The sequence below is a fragment of the Poromitra crassiceps genome (assembly GCF_964638095.1).
Source record: "Poromitra crassiceps genome assembly, chromosome: 10".
NCBI lineage: Eukaryota > Metazoa > Chordata > Actinopteri > Beryciformes > Melamphaidae > Poromitra > Poromitra crassiceps.
In genome coordinates, this window is record NC_139631.1 from 40,025,353 (window position 1) to 40,044,956 (window position 19,604).

The 19,604-nt window shown below is 44.4% G+C and overlaps 1 long non-coding RNA gene across 1 annotated transcript; it reads right to left on the reverse strand.

Moving 5' to 3' along the window:
* Positions 1-853: 853 nt before the first annotated feature.
* LOC310783138 lies at positions 854-18,359 on the reverse strand. The gene is made up of 3 exons (XR_014553066.1): positions 18,166-18,359; positions 3,293-3,389; positions 854-1,374 (listed from the first exon to the last, which is right to left on the reverse strand). It is a non-coding gene; the product is annotated as an uncharacterized lncRNA (long non-coding RNA).
* Between the last annotated feature and the right edge of the window lie 1,245 nt (positions 18,360-19,604).

Consider the following 19,604-nt stretch of genomic DNA (forward strand, 5'->3'; position numbering starts at 1 on the left):
GGATCAGCAGTAAGCTCTTCATCCTTCACTGTCTGTCTCTAAGAACTGACTTTCAATGAACGTGTTCTACAGATTTATGGGTGGATATGAAGGTCAATAAGAGTCCTTATTGGTATATCCAATAGGGAAGTAAGTGGTTTCTAAGAAAGCAGCAATAACCACAGCAACACACACACAGACAGAGACACACACGAGGTGTGAAGGGGGGGGGGTGGTTCTTGTGACAGAGAAGAAAAAAAGAAATTGTTCCGACTGAAAAAAGCGCTTTGGTGTGAACGCTTGGTGGTGGACAGTGGACAGACAATGATGCAGCCGAAACAATGACGTTAATAACAGCGGGGGACGCAGCCAAAAACACACTGATGGTTTGTGCAGCAGCAGTCAGACACTGAGAACGCTACAGATCTCTCTGCAGTAGACGAACCTGCATGCCAACCAAAGTTGCATTCTTTCCCGACTAGAACACTCATTGGAAAAAGTAGGTGAGACTTTTTTGAGATACCAAAGTGGTTTTACATGTTGCCAAAAAATACAATTTAATTGACTGCTTCTACCTGCTAATAATGAGTGCGAAAAGGAGCAAACATTGATGGTTATAAGGTCCTATCTTAATATTCCTCTAAATCTGGTTTGAAAAGGCCCACATAGCTGTGCACGCGGGGTTGTGTCCGGGGTTGGGCTTGGGGCACTAGCTGTGCACCAAGTCTGGCTACGCTAGTGCTGTGCCCCACCTGGACAAAATGGCCTGGGCACTGTTACGACCCGGCCTAGGGGAACCGGACCACAACACAAAGGTGCCCCCACTCTTCCCACTTCCAAGAATGGCCAGCCAGAACCATGATCAAAAGTTCACAAGTAGAAGTTTATTTAGTTCAGAGCAGAGAAAATGCCAAAACAAACAAAAATAAACTAAACCCCAACCCTAAACTTACCTACCAAAGGAAAAGGATGGGTTAAACAAAAGACAGAGTTCTAACCTAACTCCTACAACAAAACAGGAGAAAATGTCAAAGCAAAAATGGCTTCTGCCTCCTACATACTGCTACTTTGCTTAAATAAATAGTTTACAGTGCAGTTTACCATTTACAATTACAGAAGTTAAAAGTTACCTTAACACAAAAGCATCCATGTCTATAAGCACTAAATTACATTAGAGAGGAAGACTGCAGCAACAAAGCACAGGTTCAGCATGGTTGCCTCCATTGTTGGATGTGAGAGAGCAAGGGGCGGAAGGATGGCATCAGTTGGCTTAAATGATCTCCACCAGCCAATCAGCCATCAACAGCCCCATCACCTGACCAGGCCAATCAGGGTGAACACCACCTGCACATCATTCCTCAATCAGACACTCAAGCACACTGCAACACACACACACTGAGGAGGAAAGGATTGATGTTAACAGATGACAAAACAATACATATGACCCAGGGTCATAACAGGCACGGCACTGCACATTTCTCACAGTTACTGTAGGCCTGTTACAACTCCAAAAGATTGGAAACAGGGCGAAATAATGTAACTGTACATAACCCCTAAAAAAACAGAAATGAGGAATTGGTGGCACATTATCTTCACTCTATCAATCTTGTGTGGTTTGAGGGTTAAACATGTTGGCAGGAAGCCACGGAGAGAAAGAGAAGGAGGGGCTTGAGTCATTTGAATATCAAGAGGGTCTCTCGAGGCCAATAAGGCCAAACTGAGGAGGGTGATTAGCCTGGGGTCCAAGCTCTGCGGGGCGCAATGCTCACCCCTCCAACGGCTTTATGACCAGAGGGCGGTGAAGAAAGCAAGTCAGATCGCGAGGGACTCAACTCATAACCTCAGCACCTGCTTTCAGATCCTGCCCTCTGGTAGGAGATATGCTGCCCCTATATTTAAAACTAACAGGGGGAGGGCCAGCTTCATCCCCTCTGCTATTAGGCTCCTTAACAGACCCCCGCTCACCCCCCCCCGCCCCTCCCCTCCATCAGGGAATAGACTCATCAGTAGATGACATTTCTGGGTATTAACAAGAGATTCTTAGTAAAGTCAAATCTGACAATGCAGAGTACAGAGAGCAAAACATATAGTGCAGCTACGGTACAATGACGTTAATGATTTTTGAAATGTGAGTACTGATCTGTTGTGTTTGTGTGTCTTTCTACCAAAAATGCCATTGCGCAAGGCATTGTGACACATTGTATTTTTCCAGTGTAGCCTACTGCTATTGTATTGAATTTTAGATGAACTGCTGTTAGACAATCACAACTAGTATGCTAGTGCAAGATCTGTTGGTCAAATTAAAACTACTAAAAACGACTACTACACAACAGAATACAGAATACCAGAATAGACTTAGATGGTCACTAAAGCCCCTTTCACACATGCAGCCTATCCCTGAAATTGTCAGGAAATGTTTCTGCATGGGGTCATATGGGAACAGGAGCAGGGTTTGCTATTCAGGGAACTCTGTACCGCCAATTCCCCACTGTAATGATTGTTGGTCTATAGCTGTTTTCCCACATGCGTACCGGAAAATTACCTGTAAGTCAATATCGGACATTTCCCTTCACACCTCTCCATTCGCATGTGGGAATCTAGCAGCAAAATTGCCTGTATGTTGGGGGGCGGGGCGGCACGGCACTGGGGTCGCGCTTATACCGGAAAACAACTTTCCCACATGAAGGCATTAGACCACGTTGCGGTCATTTAGCGGTACAAAGCGCATGTGGGAAAACGGCTTATGAGAGCCACTGTACTTGGTGAGAGCGGTCAGAATAAAGATGGCCGACTAAGTAAGGCCAGGGGTGTCAAACTCAATTTCATCCCGGGCCACATCAGCATTATGGTTACCCTCAAAGGGCCAGATGTAAATGCAACACAATATCAATGTATCTAGCCTACTTGTTATCATATTACATAATTGCCTGATTCGATTATTCTTGTTTTTAGTATTAACTTTATACTTAATAACTAGCTCTGAAAGCACAATTATAGGGAATTATAGTAGCCTACAACTATTATTAAATTTAACAATAGCTATTTTTAACCCTATTGCGAAGAATTGTATTGCGCAAATTGTATAATTTGCAAGCTCTCACGGGCCACATAAATTAGGTGGCGGGCCGGATTTGGCCCCCGGGCCTTGAGTTTGACACATGTGAAGTAAGCAGTCGTCCTGTGTCAATCATTGAATTTATGCTAAGCTAAGTCAAGACACTATACATAATACACACTATACATACACAGTTTCATCACATGCAGGTTCATAAAGGTTAACGTGAGGAAAGGAGGGAGCTCTATAAATACTGACCCAAGATGTGCTGCAGTAACACAGTCCTCAGCTCCTCCTCTGACAGGAAGGCACACAGCTCACCCACGCAGCCGGCTGACGACAGACGGGTTGCATCCTACACACACAGGCACGTACACACATGGACGCACGTACACACACACACACACAGGCACACACACACACAGGCACGTACACACATGCACGTACACACACACGCGCACACACACACACACACACACACACACACACACAAGACAGTCAGTCAGTTTCATATTGAGTGAAGTGACAGGGGGGCCAACAAGGAAGTGAAACGTCACTTCCTGCTTCAGCACTGTGACTATACAGAGGAAACGTCACTGCACTACTAACGTCCTTTCTGAGTGTCTGCTTAAGATAAGCCTTTAGCTCACTCGCTTTTCATTAGAGTTACTGATAGAGAAAATTTACATCACATTAGCTTTTATTTGGACAATCACTAGTTATTAATATATTCATATACATTTCCATTTTAGTTACATATAGTTATGACACAGACATACTTCATAGTTAGATGACCTGTGTACATACACAGATAGACATCATATTTGTATAACCTGTGTACATACACAGACGTATTTAGATAACTTGTACCATACATTTGCAGCTCCTCTCTATCGCACACTGTGCCCTGTCACCGTGCCACGGTGCCCTCTACAGGGCCAGAATAACAGATAGGTTGAGTCTACAGAATGGCCTTCCAGTGTGCGTCAAGACATGTCATCTGATGTGTGTCCTATAAGTATCTTTGACTTTCTGTTCAATGTATGTAAGCCTGTGTATCCATCCGTGAATATACAAGAGTGCATCTCTTGGCCAAGATCTATGTTAAATACATCATATCAGACGACTTCTTCTGACTCCTGGCTCCATCATTTCATTTCAACTGGTTTCCTTTCCTTTCCTCACAAGGGGGTACAGTTGTTTAGATAAAGCTCACAATGAGCTATGGGTTTGTATTCGCAGGGGTCTAAATACACACCAGGAAAGCACATTTATCTCACGCGTGACCTACACGCCACATTTAGAGGGAATATAGACTGTATAAAAGTTATGGTCTAAGTGGTTTTGAATAAAACCACAGAGAACAACAACACATTTATTATGACGGGGAACAGAAAGGACAGTATTCCCCTCTATTGCTGTCAAAGCCAGAAGCAATACAACACAATATACATACATACATACAATATACATACATACATACATACATACATACATACATACATACATACACTTTCATTTATCATGTGAGGACAGATAATTTTCACTAGTGTCTCTTAATGTGTCTTAAAGGTCTCAACCTGGAATTGGCCGCGCCTCACCACCACCAGCAGCAGACTGAGAGTCAGCGCCAGGCTCAAGTGCACTGCAGACCACCAGCAGTCCAGGCTCAAGCGCAGACCATCAGCACTCCAGGCTTCAGCCAGGGAACCAACGGCAGCAACATCCGTACCACAGCTACCACTACAGCCCTGAACACCGCAGCTAGCGGCCAGCAATGGGAGAGAGTAAAATCTCTCCCTTCCGTGTAAGTGTTTGAAAACACCGGTGTGACGGGCCACAGAAATGCATCATGAGTGGTTTGCTTGCTGTAAAAGAATATATAACTGCCGTTGAGTCTCCCATCCATAGGCTTGGCCGGAGGTTGACGCCAGCAGGACAACATCTGCCCTTGGCATATGAACAATGCGCTGTGTGTTTACCGACCTGGACAGTTTAACAGCAGAGAGGAGGACTCAAGCGAAGCGAATCCAGACGGAGCGGAAAAGGTGTGAGGCACTGGTCAATGACGGGGAGAGACTGACACGGCCGGAGACGCAAGCCAGTTGAGGGTGGAGGGGTTCACAGCAGAACTTTCTCCAAAGACACCAATTATGAACAGATAAGTGATGACACATGAACATTTGTATGCTACAGCTGTTCGACAAACCATTGTTTTAGCGAGAGAATCACACACTGCACATAAGGGGGTAATTAATCAAACTGTGTGTTCTTAAACAAAAATGAATATAAACATATTCTAAACTGCTAAGTAGGGCTTAATTTGAATGTAACCTGCAACAAGTTAAAGGCTTCAGTCCTCGATTGGACAAACAGGAGCCCATCTACCAAATATGACAAAAGTGTGGAAGTGAGTCGCTAAACTAAACTGTTTAGAATAGTAGTAAGCTATTCTGGCCTACTTAGGAGCACAAAAATGAATATATAAAACATATTTCAAACTGCATTGTGAAAGATTGGAGGACTTAAGTGGAAAAAGGTTGAGATAAGACTGATGAGTGGATGAAGAGAATCCACTCACACAGGATAACACCCTTTTGAGAAGAAGAAAAGTGGAAGGTTGAAAATGTTGCACTAACCAATACTATGCTTTGCAGTAACAAGTTTCTAAATAAAAGGCCATCTCGCCTCTGACACATTTTGCTTATGCTATGAAATCCTGGGTAAATAATCATGTTTGATTTGATATTTAGCATCCCCAAGAGTTTAATTTGAGCAAGCGATACATTGTAATACAAGTGATAGTGAAATCTGAGTTCCAGTGGTTTTATTTAGCCTTAAGCCGAAATGCAGTTAAGTGAGGACTTATTAATTATAATTGTGAACACATAGGGAAATTCTGATCTATACAGAAAGGCAAACAGCCTATCATTTGATGTTTGAGTTGATAATTTTTTTCTAACAAGTTAAGGATGATAGTTATTTTAGTTTTCTTTGACTATGTTTGAAATTTTAGTTTCTTATCAATAATTTATTTTTAATATTGATAATGATGATTTATTTTTATCAAAAGTGTGATTTGTGTGATTTTGAAATAGTGCATTTGATTTTGATATGCTCCCCTCTGTCTCTCCCAAACCCCCCCATTTCTGTCTCTCCCCCATTTTTAATGTGTTTTATCCACAGAATGTTTATATAGAAATCAGTCACATTGCTATGGAAGGCCATGATTTTAGATAACTATAATTTAGGGGTGTCACGATACTGGGTTCACGATAACGATACGATACGATACGATTTTAACAATATTTTTTTAAACTTGAATAATGACAATATATGACTGGAAAAGTAGTATTTTATTTGAAATGCACAAATACAAAACATGCTGTTGTGGGAAATTGTTATTACAATAACAACTAGAAAAAACATGAGATTGGAGATAAGGCTTATCTTGAAATAGAATGAGTTACACCGTCACTTAGATTTACTTTGAACTAAAAGGTTTCTCAGCAGTATAAATTCTCATTATGCATCTTCAGTTTTTCTTCAAACTCAAACAACAAGACTTTTCTTAGTCTATTTTTATGCATCTTCAGTTTTTCCTGTCAAGTAAACAGTTTTGCCAGAAACTCAATTGAATGGTTTCTCTCCTGTATAACTTCTCATGTGTCTCTTCAGAGACTTGTTCAACTGAACTACTTTCCACACATTGAACTTCAACAAACAAAGACGTTTCTTTGTCTATTTTTGAAAAAAAAAAAAAAAGTTTTTTTTTTTTTTTTTTTTTTTTCACGATATGAGATTTCATCTCAACGATACATATCGTGACGTTTTACTATCGCGAAATTTCGTGGGACGATATATTGTGACACCCCTACTATAATTGTATTTAAATTTTCAATGTTGTTGTTACAATTGAAACAGTAACAATAGGAGGGACTGATAGAGAAAATTTACATCACATTAGCTTTTATTTGGACAATCACTAGTTATTAATATATTCATATACATTTCCATTTTAGTTACATATAGTTATGACACAGACATACTTCATAGTTAGATGACCTGTGTACATACACAGATAGACATCATATTCGGATAACCTGTGTACATACACAGACGTATTTAGATAACTTGTACCATACATTTGCAGCTCCTCTCTATCGCACACTGTGCCCTGTCACCGTGCCACGGTGCTCTCTACAGGGCCAGAATAACAGATAGGTTGAGTCTACAGAATGGCCTTCCAGTGTGCGTCAAGACATGTAATCTGATGTGTGTCAAGACATGTAATCTGATGTGTGTCCTATAAGTATCTTTGACTTTCTGTTCAATGTATGTAAGCCTGTGTACAAGAGTGCATCTCTTGGCCAAGATCTATGTCAAATACATCATATCAGACGACTTCTTCTGACTCCTGGCTCCATCATTTCATTTCAACTGGTTTCCTTCAAGTGGTTCACTGTTTACCTTTTGGCTGTGGACAATTTCATTCTCTATCAGTTACATTATATTCTATAGTTTGTTTATATACATTGAATATATTAACCCCTCACTACATGTCAGTCACTGTCAGTGAGCATCACATATCTCCTCTCTACTGGATGCTGCGAGGCATCTGCTCCTCCTGTCATATTATATGTATGGAAAACCCCTGTTGACAATCTGACAATCATTTGCTAATTCATGCTATGATAGACAGATAAGAAAAATCATTGTTGTCATTTGTTCTACCTCGGGTAGGGGTATCTCAAAATCTGAGGGCCCTTTCTGCTAGACTATAGACGGTTTTAACTTCACCCCGCTCACTTCCTGTTGCAGTGTTTGCTATGGACATAAAAGAAAAAAAAACATTCAAGTGCAGGTCTGACCATTCCGTGAAAACCGTCTATACAGCTGAGCAGCGAAAACAAAAGTAACGATGTCGAGTGAATATTTCTGCAGTTTGCCGAATGCGGAGAAAAAGGAAGTGCTGTGGAGTTGCGCTCTGGAAGTGTTGCATTTGAAACAGGAAGGAGATGAGTGGTATGAGTGGTATTTATAACACATTTTTGTGGCCATGTTTCAAGTGAATTTCCAAAATGTCGCAATGCATGTTCGCCGCGGGGGGGGCAAGTCACACACAGTAGCAAGGTTAACTGCCGGACGCGCCCTGAAATGACCTGATACACAATATAAGGACTCAGTGTAGAAATAGTCAAATAGAAATACATACACTCACATGTGTATACAGACTGGTGCCTGTAATAAGTTGTACAAAGTACACAGTAGGCTACACATCACAATCAATAGATAATCTGGGGTAAAAATAAATAAAGGCCCCAATCAACTACACTGGTCAAAAACACTGAAAGCGAATAGGAGTAAAAGGTTAGGTCACATAAGAAATACTTAAGTGAGTAATTAATTTAGAAAAAAGGGGGGGGGGGAGCTTTAAGACTTAAGGCATACAACTCTGATAACAGACAGGATGCAGGCAATACTAAATGTATAGAGTGGTCAAATACCCCACAAATAAAAGCGAAAAGGACTAAAATAGATAAATTCTCATAAAGTGGCTACAGGAAAGGTCTCAGGTCAAAAGATTCCTTGAGGCCCCGATTGAGTGTGTTTAAAGTAGAGATCCAGAAGGCTTCTCTCTTGAGGAGTAGCGCATTCATGTCACCTCCCCTAGGTGGCAGTTTAACATGTTCTATGCCAATGAATTTTAAGGATGAAATACAATGATTGGCCTGAAAAAAGTGAAGAGCAACCGGATTTTTAAAATCCTTGGTACGGATATCGCTCTGGTGTTCTGAAATTCTAGTTTTCAGGGCCCTAGATGACTTACCTATGTAGGCTAACCCACAGATACAATAAATCATATAAATAATGTTTACAGTAGTACAACTGATAATGCATTTAATAGGATAGCGTTTACCAGTAACCGGGTGGTTGAAAGAGTGGCATTTATAAGTAAAATTGCATTGGGCACACCTGCCACACTTATAGTTGCCAGCAGGGACACCAGTCAGGAAATGAGAGGGACAGTGGGCTGAGGCAAATAAGACCTCACCAAAAGGTTCCTGTCTTTTATAGACAACAACGAGAAGGCTTTACCCAGGGCAGGGTCAGAACTGAGAATGTGCCAGTGCTTTTTGTAGTATAATAGCGTAGTACTATGACTCAGATACCAAGGCTTCAGAGTGAACAAAACACAGGCATCTCACATCCTCATTAGTGCTATTAGCTATTTCACTGGTTTCTCTGAAAGGTCAACGAAATGACGACAGACAGTCGATGCAGGAGCGAGCGTGGCTTCTCATGTCCCTGAGAGCGCGCACACACACACACACACACACACACACACACACACACACACACACACACACACACACACACACACACACACACACACACACCTACACACACACCTACACACACACACACACACACACACACACACACACACCTACCTAATGCTCGGCCGTATTTCCAGAACCCACATCACATTCGTCCTGCTCCTACATTCATTAGTGTGTGTTAATAGAGGCAGGGCTAACAGGGCCTGTGTATGGAAATGCACTTAGCGCGCTACAAGGGAACACGACAACGCAGCTTCGGACTTGTGTGGGATGCTTTAGCATACTCCCATAGGGATGTGATGCATAATATGCTGTGTGTGTGTGTGTGTGTGTGTGTCTGCGTGCATGGGTGTGTGCGTGCGTGCCCGCGCGCGCATGTGTGTGTGTGTGTGTGCGCGTGTGTGTGCGCGTGTGTGTGTGCGTGTGTGTGCGTAGGCCGCCTGTCCAGCTTGCCGATCACGGACCAATAGCAGGCCATAACATAAATAACATAAATAATAGCAGGCCACGCTGCGGCTCTTCTCGTCCAAATTCACATCACTTCTGGCTCCAAATAACCAAGATGTCGACGGTGAAAATGCCAACCTCCAGGCTTCAAAACGCCAGAGTCCAAAAACCAATGGGAGAGGTCACGGTGGCTATCTCCATATATTTTTACAGTCTATGATCGCAATGCAGCCGTTGTCCAACTCCCCCATGAAAAGCAGTTTAACTTTCCATCCCCCCCACCCCCCACCCCCCTCCCACCCCCACACTCATGTGGGCCAGAGCAGCCAAGACAACAACAGGGTCCATCTTACTGTCTAATAAATCACATAGGGTAATCATCACATCTAAGCAAAAATCTAGCTCTCCATTTTGCACGAAGATAGTTTACTAGCCTCCCAATCGCATCACGTTCAAATCGCTGTGACGACCTAGCTAGCTCGCTAGGGAACACGGATTTCAAGATTAGCCTAGTAAGCTTACGTCTTGCAGATTATTATGAACATTATTTGGGAATCATGAAATTAATACAATTATAATACAAAATAGAAAATACTAGGTCTACATGATCAACTAATGTTAAACAGAGCCAATGCTTGGCCAGACACACCCATAAGATGCCTAAATTATGACTTTTGATAGAGCAAAGTGATGCAAAGCAAACTGGTCATGCTTGTTCTGCAATCTGCAATGCATGTACAAAAATCAGCCAATAGGCCCTTTTCACAGCAACCGTTTTGAGGCGGTAACGCAAGTAGTACAAAGCAAGTGTAACCAATAACATTAACCAGGGCCCTGGCACTGGAACCTCGAAATGGAATGGAACCATTGTTAATGGTATATTCGTTACACCTGCTTTACTTCCTGCTTTACCACCTCAAAGCGGTTGCTGTGAATTGGGTGGACTAATCACTTTTAAAGATGCAGAAGATGAAAGCTTGTCATCATCGTCATCGTGACATTTTTATGCTGACAGTTTGTTCATGAATGAGCTTTATTACTAATCCCTCATCTATCTCAATTCATGACATTTCAATGACATTCAAGGACATTTTTCAAACTCCATTGTTAAAAACAACAACAAAACGGTAAAATGGGCCTGCTTATCTTTTAATCCTCTCAAATCCAAATGCAAAAATCAAGTCAAGTCAAGTCAAGTCATTTATTTATAAAGCACATTTAAAAACTCAAGAGCCAACCAAAGTGCTGTACAGTCAAAGGCATAAAAATACAGGATAATGCAACACAGAAGACAATGCAGAACAGAGGACAATACAACACAAACACAATACACCACATAGGACCGAGGGGACAGAACAGTGGGGAAGGGACAGGATAAATTACAAGGGAGTGTGTGAGTTAGGGGGTGGGAGAGTCAGGGTTTATTGAAGGCTAGGGAGTAAAAGTGTGTTTTTAATCTAGACTTAAATGTTTCCAGCGAGGGAGCAGATCTAATCTCCTGGGGTAGCTGGTTCCACAGCTTGGGGGCCACAGCACAGAAAGAGCGATCGCCCCTCGTTTTGAGTCTGGTGCGGGGGGGGGACCAGCCGAGCCTGGGAGGAGGATCTTAGAGACCTGGGTGCTGAGTGGGGGGTTAGCAGCTCTGTAATGTAGGGGGGTGCTGCACCCGATAAAGCCTTAAAGGCCAGGAGGAGGATTTTAAAGTTGATCCTAAATGGGACTGGGAGCCAGTGTAGGGATGCTAGAACTGGGGTGATGTGCTCTCTTTTTCTGGTGCCGGTAAGAAATCTAGCTGCAGAGTGTTGGACCATTTGGAGGCGGGACATGGCTGCTTGACTAATGCCGGTGTAGAGAGCATTGCAGTAGTCAAGGCGTGATGTGATGAAAGCATGGGTTACTCTTTCCAGGTCAACGGGTGAAAGAATTGCTTTTATTTTAGAGATGTTTCGCAGTTGGAAAAAGCAGGATTTAACGACAGCATTTACCTGTCGGTCGAATTTGAGCTCTGGGTCGAAAATGACGCCCAGGCTCTTGACGTGGGGCTTGAGGTGGGTGGAAAGTTGTCCTAAGCTGTTTGAGAGTGTCTTGGTGGAGGAGGGGGGGGCCGAACAAAATGATCTCAGTTTTGTTCTCGTTGAGCTGTAGGAAGTTGTGGGCCATCCAGCATTTTATGTCCTTGAGACAATCCTTAAGGGAGTCCAGGTTAGCTGTGTCAGAGGGATTGAGAGGAAGGTAAATTTGAGTGTTGGAGGCATAAAAATGGTAAGAGATATTGTGTTTCTGGAAGATTTCGGCCAGGGGGAGCATGTAAATAGAGAAGAGTAATGGGGCCAGAATGGAACCTTGGGGGACCCCATACGGTAGGCTAGCTGTGGGGGAGGAGAATCCACCCAAACTGACTGTAAAGGAGCGGTCGCTCAGGTAGGAAGCAAGTAAGGCTGACCCCCTGACACCGAGCCTGTGTTCAAGACGATCGACCAGGGTGGAGTGGTCGACCGTGTCGAACGCGGCGGAGAGGTCCAGGAGGAGGAGCATGGCACAGCTACCTGAGTCGATGGTGAGGAGGAGATCGTTGTAGATTTTGACCAGGGCTGTCTCAGTGCTATAGCCTGCCCTGAAACCTGACTGGAATGTATCTAGAAAGCTGTTGTGATGTAGGAAGGGGGTAAATTGTTCCAGGACAGCCTTTTCTAAAATCTTTGAAATGAAGGGTAGCTTGGATATGGGTCTATAGTTGCTAAGGAGAGCAGGGTCCAGGTTGGGTTTCTTGAGGAGTGGCTCGACCAAGGCGTGCTTAAGAGAGGCGGGAACAGAACCAGAGTCCAGAGAGCTGTTTATAATGGACAGAATACTGGGGCCTACTATGTCCATGGACTCTTTTAGGAGACGGGTAGGGAGAGCATCAAGGGGGGATGTGACAGTCCTCATGCCGGCCACCAACTCTCTGAGAGTGGTTAGAGAGATGGGTTGGAAGTTAGTCAAAAGAGCCGGGCAGGAGGGCTGGGTAAGAGAGGGGCAGGGGAGGGGGGCTGGGTGGGAGGGGGGGGGGGGGTGGGCTGTCAGATGCACTTACAGTTTGTATATTTAAGAGTGTTATGTAAGGTGACAATTACACGTGTTTTTTCCCTCTCCATTGCCTCGCTAACCGAAACACAATGCACTGTGCTCTGTTCAAACACAATCGCTTTTGACTTTAGCTTTAACATGCGCCCCCCAATATTACATAACTCAATATCAGTCAGCATCAAGGTCAGCAGTGAGAGGAGCTTAAGAACAGAGAAGAGGAGCACAGTTAGGTGTTTACCCTGCCCTGCATTGGAGCCTTTTCATGGGCCAGTTAAGCTGCGTGCACACCGACCTATTAAAGTTTTCCGCTGGCATCGAGTTTACATACAAAGTCAATGCAAACGAGCGATTGAGCGTATATTCGCCCGGGAGAAAAATCGCTGGCATCAGTCGCTCGCTGTTCAACGCTGATTGGCTGCCGTGTTGAGAGTGAGTCAAGGATCACACTGGCTTGGAACAAACCGCTGGTTTATTGTGTGGCAACAAACCGCATTGACAGCTGATTGACAGGCTGACAGCTGACATGAAGTGAAGTCTGTACTACCGGTATAGAACTCACGTAGGCATGTGACTGTAGAGTCTGAGGCATGTGACTGTAGGGTCTGAGGCATGTGGCTGTAGGGTCTGAGGCATGTGACTGTAGGGTCTGAGGCATGTGGCTGTAGAGTCTGAAGCATGTGACTGTAGAGTCTGAGGCATGTGACTGTAGGGTCTGAGGCATGTGACTGTAGAGTCTGAGGCATGTGACTGTAGGGTCTGAGGCATGTGACTGTAGGGTCTGAGGCATGTGACTGTAGAGTCTGAGGCATGTGACTGTAGAGTCTGAGGCATGTGACTGTAGAGTCTGAGGCATGTGACTGTAGGGTCTGAGGCATGTGACTGTAGGGTCTGAGGCATGTGACTGTAGGGTCTGAGGCATGTGACTGTAGGGTCTGAAGCATGTGACTGTAGGGTCTGAGGCATGTGACTGTAGGGTCTGAGGCATGTGACTGTAGGGTCTGAGACATGTGACTGTAGAGTCTGAGACATGTGACTGTAGAGTCTGAGGCATGTGACTGTAGGGTCTGAGGCATGTGACTGTAGAGTCTGAGGCATGTGACTGTAGGGTCTGAGACATGTGACTGTAGAGTCTGAGGCATGTGACTGTAGGGTCTGAAGCATGTGACTGTAGAGTCTGAGGCATGTGACTGTAGGGTCTGAGGCATGTGACTGTAGGGTCTGAGGCATGTGACTGTAGGGTCTGAGGCATGTGACTGTAGAGTCTGAGGCATGTGACTGTAGGGTCTGAGACATGTGACTGTAGAGTCTGAGGCATGTGACTGTAGGGTCTGAAGCATGTGACTGTAGGGTCTGAGACATGTGACTGTAGGGTCATGTGACTGTAGGGTCTGAGGCATGTGACTGTAGGGTCTGAGACATGTGACTGTAGAGTCTGAGGCTCGTTGTAGATTTTGACCAGGGCTGTCTCAGTGCTATAGCCTGCCCTGAAACCTGACTGGAATGTATCTAGAAAGCTGTTGTGATGTAGGAAGGGGGTAAATTGTTCCAGGACAGCCTTTTCTAAAATCTTTGAAATGAAGGGTAGCTTGGATATGGGTCTATAGTTGCTAAGGAGAGCAGGGTCCAGGTTGGGTTTCTTGAGGAGTGGCTCGACCAAGGCGTGCTTAAGAGAGGTGGGAACAGAACCAGAGTCCAGAGAGCTGTTTATAATGGACAGAATACTGGGGCCTACTATGTCCATGGACTCTTTTAGGAGACGGGTAGGGAGAGCATCAAGGGGGGATGTGACAGTCCTCATGCCGGCCACCAACTCTCTGAGAGTGGTTAGAGAGATGGGTTGGAAGTTAGTCAAAAGAGCCGGGCAGGAGGGCTGGGTAAGAGAGGGGCAGGGGAGGGGGGCTGGGTGGGAGGGGGGGGGGTGGGCTGTCAGATGCACTTACAGTTTGTATATTTAAGAGTGTTATGTAAGGTGACAATTACACGTGTTTTTTCCCTCTCCATTGCCTCGCTAACCGAAACACAATGCACTGTGCTCTGTTCAAACACAATCGCTTTTGACTTTAGCTTTAACATGCGCCCCCCAATATTACATAACTCAATATCAGTCAGCATCAAGGTCAGCAGTGAGAGGAGCTTAAGAACAGAGAAGAGGAGCACAGTTAGGTGTTTACCCTGCCCTGCATTGGAGCCTTTTCATGGGCCAGTTAAGCTGCGTGCACACCGACCTATTAAAGTTTTCCGCTGGCATCGAGTTTACATACAAAGTCAATGCAAACGAGCGATTGAGCGTATATTCGCCCGGGAGAAAAATCGCTGGCATCAGTCGCTCGCTGTTCAACGCTGATTGGCTGCCGTGTTGAGAGTGAGTCAAGGATCACACTGGCTTGGAACAAACCGCTGGTTTATTGTGTGGCAACAAACCGCATTGACAGCTGATTGACAGGCTGACAGCTGACATGAAGTGAAGTCTGTACTACCGGTATAGAACTCACGTAGGAGCACAAAGTGAGTATGAGAGAGAGAGAGAGGGAGAGAGAGAGAGAGAGAGGGAGCATATGAGAGAGAGAGGAGCGAGCCCACTAGCCTAGGTAAACCCAGCCCCCACGTGACCTGCTCTCTCAGTTCCCAGTGAGAACAGGTCTGAGAGCAGGTCACGTGGGGGATGGGTTTACCCAGGCTACGAGCCCACAGGCAGTTGACAGTTGATTTGTTTATTTAGACAGGACAGTGCAAAATTAATGGACACAAAGAACATAATCAGAGTGTAAAAATTGCCGGATTTAGCACGACACTCGAGCACGAGGCTCAAACACGTTGCAGTGGTTCTCAAATGGGGGGTCCGTGGCACTTTGCCAGGGCATCCGCAAAAAGTTTTCAGAAAAATTAAAATAAAAACTTTGTTGTTGTTGCAAAAGCTTCATAGGTCAATGAAAATATGTTGTGCTTTAAATCTAAAATGGTTGATGGATTACATTCTAATCTTACAAACCTATAAATTTAAAAGTCAAGCACGTTACCGTGGAAACAATTAAGCTTAGCCCAAAATCACAAATCCGAATCAGGTGGTCCAGTGTCCAGTCCACGGTATATTTTATATTGTGTAATGGCTCCTTGGCTGAAAAACATTTGACAACCTCCTGGTTTATAGGAAGCAGTTTGACAGTTGAGATCAGCTTCCTGTGTTAGCCGATTGTAGGCTACTTGGAAAATTTGTTGAAGGTTTCCTGACTAACAACACCTTCCTCTGTGTGTGTGTGTGTGTGTGTGTGTGTGTTTGTGTGTGTGTGTGTGTGTGTGTGTGTGTGTCTGTGTGTGTGTGTGTGTGTGTGTGTGTGTGTGTGTGTGTGTGTGTGTGTGTGTGTGTGTGTCTGTGTGTGTGTCTGTGTGTGTGTGTGTGTGTGTGTGTGTGTGTTTCCCCTAGTTTTGACTAGCCGCAAAGAGGAAGTGACTCAGAACAGAACAGAACACTGCTGCTATCGCCAGGCAGAGGCATGAAATAAAACTTTCCTCTTCTAACCCGCTCTGACCTCCTCCGCCACGGCCTCGAGGGGGGCACGCTTCAAGGGGGACAAGCCACCCTGGAAATGTCCACTGGACCCCCGTGTGTGTCTGTGTGTGTGTGTGTGAGTGAGGGAGAGAGAGAGAATTAGGAAGATACCCACTAATTATCAAAATTCAGAAGAAAGCATCTACATTTTATGACCACCTTAAAGAAAGTGACCCCGATACGCTCCAAAACAAAGCCCTCACCCACAGAGAGAGCCTAGGGAGACGCCCCCTCAGTCAGCTGATCCTGGGGCTCCGCCCACAAGCACAAGCAGAGCCACCAGACAGACACGCCTACAGATTAAATCAAATCATAAGAAAACAAAAAGAACTATCTGACACACTGGAAGGAATCAACGAAAAAGCAGAGCAAACTGGAATGCTACCTGGCCCTAGACAGAGACTACACAGTGGCAGAATACCTCAGCACTGTGACCGACCCCAAACTTAGGAAAACCTTGACTATAGGTACAGACTCAGTGAGCAGCACAACCTGGCCATCGAGAGAGGCCGCCACAGGCAGGCGTGGCTCCCAAGGGAAGACAGATTGTGCACCCACTGCACCCAACATGCAGTGGAAACTGAGTTGCACTTTCTAACCTCCTGCAACCTGTACCAGGACATCAGAGACTTGTATTTCCCACAGATCACAATCACTCATAAGGACTTTGAGAACATGACTGAGAACAAAAAACTCACATATCTGCTGGGTGAAATACAACAATGTGCAAACACAGCGGCAAGGTTTGTGAGCTGTTGTGACAAGAAAAGGACAAATGAGACACAACCACCCCAAAGCTCACGGTCCGCCCTCTGCACACCCTGTACATAGACAGGCTGTACATAACTCTTCACATATTGTACATAGACAGGCTGTGCATAACTCTGCACACCCTGTACATAGACAGGCTGTACATACCTCTTCACATATTGTACATAGACAGGCTGTACATACCTCTGCACATACTGCACAGTCATGCTATACACATCTACATACTGTAGCCTACAGTAATCTTTAACTCATCGGTCTATAACCTACTTTTAAACTTTTGTTACCTATAGCCTTATGTACAGATTTGTTTGCTAAATATAAATATAAATACATAGCTCTGTTTACACATCTCTATTAAAACAGGCTAACATTAATAGTTGTGCTACACTTTTGTTTACAATTGTGTTATTATTATTATTATATTGTTAAGTTTCATATTATTATTGTGCATTTTTGTTTCACACCTGCTTTGACAATGTAAACATATGTTTCCCATGCCAATAAAGCCTTTTTGAATTGAATTGACAGAGAGACAGAGAGAGAGAGAGAGAGAGAGAGAGAGAGAAAATTGCGCACACTGTACAGCCTACAGAAGTTTAAAAGTCCAAACGAAAATATTTATTGACAAAAACGATTCTAATCAATTCCATAATTCAAAGTAGATTGTGGGAAATATGTAGCTTTCACGGTTTGGTTCATAGTTCAGGTTTGGTTAATATTTAGACACACCAGATATATTATATAGACACAAGAAATCACAGAGTGCAAGCTGCAGGCCGCGGCTCCGCCCGAGTAGCCTACTTTATCTGACACCGGGTTCAGCACCCTGCAGCTGCCTGAACGTGAACTGGAAGTTAAATCGGAACATTGGGAGGTCGGAATATCGGGAGGTCGGAAAAATGGTACGGCACCGTCTGCACATAGACTGACTATAATGTGTAAGTTACATGTCCTACCTTAAATCTGAAGCTTGATCAGCAGTGCGCTCCTGTCTCCTGTCCATAATGTCCAAGTCTTTCCTTTTGGATTGCCATCAACATAAAGGCTTGAGAAACAGAAAAGGTGCGTGATACTCACGTTAAGACGTTTGTTTTTATAGTATGCATCAAACTGCAAACCTATCAAGGAGTTTTTGCGACTTCTGCGCTTTGAGATGGAGCAGAGCACTTTGAGCAGAGCAGAGGGGAGGGCCGCCTCTCACACGATGCCATATCACTTGCCAGTAGGGGAGAGCACCCAAATGGGCAACTGGTCACGTGACCCGTATCTCAGGCAGCATGGTAAAGGAGGCAGTTTGACAGCCAGCTCTCTAGCTTCCTGTGTTAGTCCATTGTAGCCTACGTGAACAAACCACAAGTGGAGTACTGCCTTGCCCTTGTCCATGTAGTGCATTCATAAACCTGTTGCTTTTACGACAGTTACGAAGTTGACCATCACTTGCATACTAAACATTGTTAGATTTTCATCTGGACTACCCAAGTAAAGTGAAATCTAGTCTACAGTCTACAGTCTACAAATTCACCTACATATAAGTAGATATGGAAGTTGATTCTTGTACTAAACATATGTAGATTTTCATCTGGACTACCCAAGTAAAGTGAAAACTAGTCTACAGGCAATGTACTGTATATCCATTCCATACTATTCATGAAAAATGTGACTGTACAGATGAAGCAGAAGTCTATAAAGTTGTATTATTTTTTGTATTTCTCCACACACACATAACAAATAAAAAGGCACATTAGGCAAACTGCCAAACAAGATGAAATGGTAAAAAGATTATGGTATGATGCCAGCAACACCGGGGACTGCTCCCTAGTCCGATACCTCACGAGTCCGACGACACCTCATGGTTTTGGGTTAGGGTCTGGGGGAGGTTAGGTTTAGGCGTGGGGGTGGGAGAGGTTAGGTTTTGGGTTAGGGTCTGGGGGAGGTTAGGTTTAGGCGTGGGGGTGGGAGAGGTTAGGTTTTGGGTTAGGGTCTGGGGGAGGTTAGGTTTAGGGTTAGTGAAAAACGGGGAATATAGAACCCGGGGAACATAGAAGCCGGGGAACATTGACATGATCCCCTGTCCAATGCCTCTTTTTTCGGACTCGTGAGGTGTCGGACTCGTGAGGTATCGGACTAGGGAGCATGCACCGCAACACCTGCCTTAGGCTATTAACACTCACACACCTGCTTAAACAGTGAGGGGACACATCCTAACGATTAGCCTAGTCCCAGGGCATCACTATACTTTTTAGTTTTGGATGAAGCGGGTCGTCCAGCAGAACTCCCACAATGGCCGAAAGCCAGGCCACAGCACAGTGCAACAATCAAGTAAGCCGGCGGGACGGTAGGGGGAAGGGGTGGGATTGGTGGACCTGAAGCATTACTGATTTCCAACTTTGTTGTC